At 36.7% G+C, this 7590-nt stretch overlaps 1 long non-coding RNA gene across 1 annotated transcript in view; it reads left to right on the top strand.

Annotated features, from left to right (window-relative positions):
• The window catches only part of LOC110398461, a 44798-nt gene continuing 39385 nt past the window's right edge, over positions 2178-7590 (top strand). The window contains exon 1 of the long non-coding RNA XR_002438389.1: positions 2178-2311. This is a non-coding gene — a long non-coding RNA (uncharacterized LOC110398461). The remainder of the gene's footprint in view (positions 2312-7590) is intronic.

Raw genomic sequence — 7590 nt, 5'->3', positions numbered from 1 at the left:
TAGAAGTTATTATATATTCATTTGCCATCGGTCATTATTAATCTGATAGCATGTATTTACAACATTTGAAATGGGGAGATTAGAAAGGCTGTATGTAGTTCTCATGTACACACAATCTTTTCATACCCATGTAATATATTGATATATATGCTTTTTTCTTCATTGACTTATTTTGACAAAATAAGTCAAGCACAACCTCATCCACATTCAGAACTACTCTATACAGAAGTATAGAATATAGTTGTACAAATCTAAATATACATTCTCTGTGGTTGTAACCCTTACAAAATTGAGGGGAAAAGATAGTTACCAGCCATTTATAGTGATTCCTTTTTGACATATTTATAAATCACCTCTCTTCCAAAATGTGTTTGTATAAGGCAGTGAGTGTTTAATTCATTTTCATGGTATCTTGAAGATTCAGATCAATCAAAAAAAACCAACAGACTAAAACACCACAGTGTGTGTGGTGTCAAATTTTAAAAATTAATCATCAGATGAAGTAATTTACTGTGCAAAACCAAAGGCATGATAATGAAAGTTGTTGACTTATTACTTTTTGTTTACTTGCTGTTCATAGAAATCAAATCTAATTTTGTTGACCAGATACACATTCTCACTTTTTCATGAGCTATTCATGAAAGTTCAAGTTACTTTTCATTTATGATTTCTTCAAATATTTATTTTCTATTTTCTTCCTAAAATGATGTTTTCTTGGAAATGAGCAAGAGTTTAAATAAAATTATCTGCACTTTTTTGTTTTAAATTTTCTAAGTAAATATTTTATCAGTAGAAATAAACTTTCAAATAATTTGAGTGAGTGGGACTGATTTAATCAGATTTGCAGTATTAACACAATTCTGTAAAATAAAGCAAATTGACATTTTCTTTACCCTTCTGTAATACTAACTTTAATAACCAATGGGATGAAATATGTTGTGATTTCTAATCAGTCAGAATTAAGTCATGGAGTCTATGTTTTGGAGAATGTTGACAGAATTAAGCAGGAAAAAAGATTTAAATGCATAGTGTAAACAAAGGAGTTTGTCCATTGTCCTTTTCAAGCACTCTCCTGTCTGTAATCTATACTGAGATGTAGAATTTCCATAATTTTGCGATATTAATTTATTGCAGTGATGGCGCCAGTAAATTTGGTAAAAGTTATTGGAAGAGGGAATAGCTGAAATCAATCTGAACTATTTCAATTTCATTACAAATAATCCACACACAGCTCTTATTTCGAAGTTAGAATCAAGTTTGTTTTGGACCCGTATGATGCTGCTGCCAAAGCTGGGATTGCCTTCTGCTTAAGTGTAGAAATAGTTTTTAACAGCTCTACATTGTAAAGCATTTCCCAAACTGATATTTTATTTTCAGTGGCATGTTGCATATCAGTTAGGATTTGTGGCCTGTCCAGGGTGGCTCCTAATACATCATGATAGTAAGGAGCAAAAAAAACAAAGTTACCCTCACTGACAAATTCACCAGGCTTTTGTAAGCCCTGCCCTTCTGAAAGGAGATCCTGCTACCTGAATGATCAAACTCCATTTTGTAGCTGAAGCACATCACATATCTGTGCCTTTGTGTATGAGCCTAGGTAACTGGCTTTTTAAGGAGCTTCTTCCTGCAGAATGGAGCTTTGAGCATGTCTACAGAGGAAATGCAAGTTTAATGTTGAGTGATTGCATCTCCAGGTTGTTCTTTTTTATATGTCACTTCCTTGTCATTTTGTGTTGAATGATGACAGGGTTTAGGTTCAGGGCCGTTACTCTGTTTTACAAGGAGTTTCTCGGGGAGCATGTTTGATATTTGACATTAATCAAGTCAAATCATTATTTGATATTAATCAAAGAAATACACCGCAGCACCTTTTTCTTAAGAGATTGTGATTTTCTTGTGAGATGACCCCATCTTTGATACTGTTAGATCAAAATATATAATTTCTTTGATCTCTAAGATGAAAAAAGGGAATCTTGTTTTGTTCTTGATAAGTTCTTGTTTTGAACTTACTATGTATTTACATAATACTTAGTTTATGCTTATTTACAATTTGATGGCTCTGAGAAGAGAAATAATATGTGAGATGTTCCCAACTGGTCATCTGTTTTTATTCGTAGTTGTAGGGGAGCTGTTAGGTCCCTGCTTGAACTGGTGATTAAGCATCTTGTGAAGGGGTGTGGCTGGCCTAGGGAGCACAAATTGTTTGCACCTGGGCTCATACAAGGGCCAGCCACTGCAGGGAGAGCACTTCTGGGACCTGCTCTGCTTCCTGAGGAGTGCTGTATAACCAGAGAGCTTTTTCACCAGTTGTGTGAGTTCAGCTCTTCTTTCTGTATTTGACTATCAGCTTATTGTGAATACTTTATTTGGTATTGCTAAGAACTTGTCAGAAGGAATTTTGCTTTTTGTGAGCAGAATAGTGGTATTTGATGTCAATTAAATGAGAGATAATAGGGTAGTGTCTAATGCTTAAAACTGGACCAACTGTTCTCTTTATGATACTTTAATCATGGAAAGCACTTCATATTTTTCTATGGTATGTATGTGCAAGTTGTATAACTTGAAATGTTGGCCTGTTTTTCAAAAGTAGGATTATATACGTAATTTGTAAAGTCTAGACACTGCTTCTTTAAAAACGGCACATTAGTTGACCAGTGTGTATACGACTAATTAGGACATTAGCTCATGAAAGATCTTTCTGATATAGTAGCTTATGTACATTCACATTCAGTTTATCTATCTCACTTCATCAGAGGTCAAACTCATCCTTGTCTCTAAAGAAGCTGCTTATATTTTTCTTTGTTTTTCTGGAACTGTAAGTGTTCGTGGAAATATGTTATTTCTATGGGTATTTTACTTGTACGATGCACTCAAGATTAATCAGTGCATGTGGAGTCTTGAGTGAGAAATTAAATTCCTATTGTTAATCCTCAACTCTTATGTGAGAGGTAGAAGGCTCACATGAACTACTGGCTCTTTTCAGTGCGTCTATGATTGTTGCTGCATCCTGCTTGTACAACATTGATACACGTTTATATGTTAAATATCAGTTCAGTTTTTCTTCTTTCAGCAACTATCAGTAGCTCAAGTATCAGAAGAGTACTTTCTTAAGAAAAAAAATGAAAATGAAAATCTACAAATATAATGCTCATGTTGCTATCTTGAAAAAAGTCTTCCAATCAGACTTAACTGTCAAATAAATTAATCTCCTTTCAGCAGAACCAGATATCTAAAACAGTGAAATAAATCATGGTTGTGTAATACGTATTTAGTGTACTTCAGCACATTGTCTTATTTTATTATATTTTGTCTTTTAACTGATGAATCATTTTGTCTTATTTCATTAAAATGTAGTGTTTCCAGGGAAGATATTTCTTTTCCCTTATATAGACCTTTAGCACAGAACTGTTACAATCTGAGTGCAAGAACTACGTATTGAATTGGTATCCTCTGAAGGCTAAAATTGTAAGGTTTTTTCCTCCTAGTGTGTGTGTAGAGTAGAAAGAATGTCATGATTAGCTTACCAAATTGTAAGAAGCACACTGCTAGAAAATACTGCACACTGAGTGCCTTGAAATATATGATATTAATGACACAATATGAGTGTTTATGGAAAACTATCCAGTATATTTTGCAAGCTCTGTGACATAACATAGTTGTCATGGTTTTGTGATTTTCGGTTATTGGTATTCCACATCATAACATCATGTAGTGGATATACCTGGTTCTCAGAAGAGGACTACTACAGTCCCCACGGCACTTTGCTCCTCTGTTACCATTTCCAGCCAGAGGGAAAAGATAAAAGCTCGCAGTATAAAAACTTGCAGATCACGAGACCTCGTCCCTTTTTCCGCCGTCTCTCGTCTTGGCAGCACCTCGCTCTCCAGCCGTCTTATCGTCGGTAGTAGAGTAAGGCCTACCTTGATTTTGGGACATTCTCTCTCTCTGTATTGGATTTATCAACTTCAGTTGTAATTATATTGTATTATAGTGTGTTGTTTTGCATTCCGATATCTTATTTAGTAAATTAGTTTGTTTCTCCTCAGATTGTTGCCGCTGTTCTTTGCTCTCAGGGCCATCTCCTTATCCTTTTCCCCTTTTCCCTTTTCCCGGGGCGTGGACCTGTGGATCCCCCGTCCCCTTTGTCACGGAACCGGGCCGAACGCCCGTAAACCGTTGACAATAGTTTAGTGTTATTTTAAATGTATTCTTGTTTTTTTCCTTTTTTTCATTAGACAGCTGCCAGAAGCAAGAAGTTTACAGTCTACCTCAGTTTTTCTGAATATATTTTAGGCTGCATTGCAGCTAGGAAGCTAGACATGCGCTGAACTATTATCATGATATAAACTGTATTGTTTCTGCTGGTTAAAATGGTACACAAGCATAAACTGAACCTCACCAGGTGCATTAGGTCCTGTGTGAGCAGAACTATGATAGATCAGATGATGTTGACCAAATCATAGAGGAGTTTCAGGAATAACCCCATACAAAGATACAGGCTTGGGGAAGAGTGGCTGTAAACCTTCGGACTAAAAAAGGATCTGGGTGTATTACTCAACAGCCAATTGAACATAAGCCAGCAGTGTGCCCAGGTGGCCAAGAAGACCAATGGTATCCTGACTTGTATCAGAAATAGTGTAGCTGGCAGGAGCAGGGAGGTGGTTGTCCCTCTGTGCTTGGTGCTAGTGAGACTGCACCTCGAGTTCTGTGTTCAGTTTTGAGCCACTCACTACTAGAAAGATGTCAAGGCCCTGGAGCATATCCAGAGAAGGGCAATGAAAGGACTGAGCATAAGTTTTATGAGGAGTGTCTGAGGGAATGGGGATTGTTCCTTCCTAGAGAATGGAAGGCTTTGGAAAAACTTACTGTTCTCTACAAATGCCTGAAAGGAGTTTGTGGTGAAGTGGGGGTTGGCCTCTGCTCGTGGGTAACGGTTGTAGAATGAGAGGAAATGGTCTCAAGTGATGCCAGGGGAGGTTCAATTTGAATGTTAGGAAAAATTTATTCTGTGAAAGAGTGGTCCAGCACTGGAACATGTTGCCCAAGGAAGTACTGGAGTCACCATCCTTGGAGGTGTTGAATGTGTAGACGTGGCACTTAAGGACTTAAGGTCTTTTCCAATGCTAATCGTTCTATATTCTTTAAAACGCTGTCAGTTAAAATCTGCGTGCTTACTTGCTATTCAATAAGCTTTTGTTATCCCTTCTTTAACTAAGTATTGTTTCCTTTGGGTTCTTTAGTACAAGATATTTAGCAGATCAACATTAGTGAAGTCTTACCTGTGGAGCATCCGTACAGGCACCATTACCATGGTTCCTCAGGTGAGGGATCTGAGATAGTGTTGTGGTATAACCCTGGTAGACAACTAAGCACCACACAAACTACTTGATTGTTATCTGCTGTGGGTAGGGAAGAGAATCAGAAAGCTAAAAGCAAGAAAACTCATGGATAGAGATGAAGACATTTTAATAGATAAAGTAAGAGTTGCACATGCAAGAAAATCAAAGTAAGGAATTCATTTATTACTTCTCATCAGTGCTCAGATACTTAGCCATTTCTGGGGGATTTTCTTCATCACAAATAATGATTTCTTGGACAGGCAAATGCTATGGTTCCAAATGTCCTCCCTTCTTCCTCTTTTCCACCAGATTTTGTTGCTGTGCCTCAGGTCGTGTGGTACGGAATATCCCTTTGGTCTGCTGGGGTCAGTTTTCCTGACTATTTCTCCTAACTTCCCATGCAGTGAGGCAGTGTGAAGAACAGAAAAACTTTGATCCTGTGTGTAATCTCAGCAACAACAAAAACGACAGTGTACTATCAGAACTATTTTCATTACAATATAAAACATAGCACCACTATTATCTGCTAGATGATTATAGATGGAACATCTTGTTTAAAGACATATTTATGTTACAGGTTCAAGAAGGAAGATTATCTAAACTGTCATCTTTCTTCTTTTGTCTGTCAATCAACACACGCACAGTTGTGACCAGTGAACTCTTGTAATGACTGCCAGTGGTTTTGGCATCAGAACGAGTGAGGGACGTGACACTAATAGTGTGTGAGGAGACAAAGGGAGGGAGAAGAAACAAGCATTATGTCAGTAGGTTAAAGGGATACTAAACAATAGGTTTATCACATTGAGTGAAGGTGTGAGAAGACAATGGAAATCAAGAAGTAACTAGTTGTCTTATGGTTCATTTCTCTGTAGTGCTCTTAGATGCTTTTTGGTTTTGTTTTGTTTTTTAAGGTCTTACATCTTGGTCAGAAAAAAAAGTAGTGGATTAAAGCAGTATATTTCTCACTAAAATTTCATCAGATTAAACTGTAAATTCCCTTACTTTGAAATTGAGCAGAAACTTGTTTGTTCTGGGGGATCAATTTTAAGTTTCCATGAGATTTGCGCAGCCTAAATTTGGTTAAAAGAAACTTCAGTAAGTAGGATTCCTTTTGTGAAAGTATCACTGATTCATGTTGTGTCTTAAATCTCTGACCACTCTTGTCCATGTAATGGAATTGTAAGAAACATTTTCTTGATCTGTCTTTTAATAAAAGTTATGAAGAAAATGTGTTTGTAATCTAGTTATCCTGAATGCAACAGATAATAAACCATTTACCAACCCATTTAAGTATAAACTACATAATATCCTTAATAATTTGTGTTTTCAGTGTACCTCTTTAATTTCAATTAAAAAAAAAAATCACTCTTTTTGATGCACTGTACTACATATTATACACCAGTTTTAAGATATATCTAACAATACTTGTTTACATAAACTAATGTTTTAACATCTTCATCTATTTTTCCAACTGTGTAAGCCTTCTAACATGTTCTTTTACTAATGTTAAAAAAATTTGGCTATTCCTTACAGCTCTAAGGAATAAATTACTTTTATATTTAAAGTTCTTGAATAATCTTGATATTCTTCTCGTTATGAGAAAAATGTTCTGATATTTTTGCTCAGTTATGCCGTTGGGCCCATATCCACTAAAAATTCCAGGGCAGCTACTGTAGGCAGAGAGAAGTTAGTTGGCAGCGTTTGGGTTCTGGTTGTACACTGGCTTCCAGCAATGTTTGCCTCTGAATGTGCTGGTTTGCAACATTGGCTAGAGTATGGACAAGATCTGTGAGCTCAGAATAATAACCATCCTCCACTGATCAAGAATCTGCAGAGCTTTTCTGCTTATTCTCAGAAGGAATGGATGCCTTGCCTGATGTTTAGGGGCAGGATAATATTTTATAATTCGTGATTCAGCACGTAACAGTTACTCTTCAGGCAACACCACCTATCTTGAGATTCAGACCGCAACTTAATTCCTACTTTGACAGTCAGTGAATGTGCTTCTGATGTACACCTAGTTAGCCCTGTGAGCTCTAACCAGAATTCTAGAAATAAAGACTGGCCAGTAAAAGTATCCACAGCTACGGTGCTATTCTAAGACAGCTGGTTTAGTTAGGCACAGACTGTATTGTCAGGAGAAGAAATTGCCCTGTTCATTTCTTTGTCCTGCAGAGGCTGTTCACTGTACTGAAGTTTCAAGATGGCTCAAATGTCTTCATTTAATGTCATACTCTACAATGTTTCTTAC

Source organism: Numida meleagris, chromosome 4, assembly GCF_002078875.1.
Source record: "Numida meleagris isolate 19003 breed g44 Domestic line chromosome 4, NumMel1.0, whole genome shotgun sequence".
Taxonomy (NCBI): domain Eukaryota; kingdom Metazoa; phylum Chordata; class Aves; order Galliformes; family Numididae; genus Numida; species Numida meleagris.
Note: the sequence above shows the minus strand (reverse complement) of the source record. Positions and strands in the feature narration are given on the sequence as shown.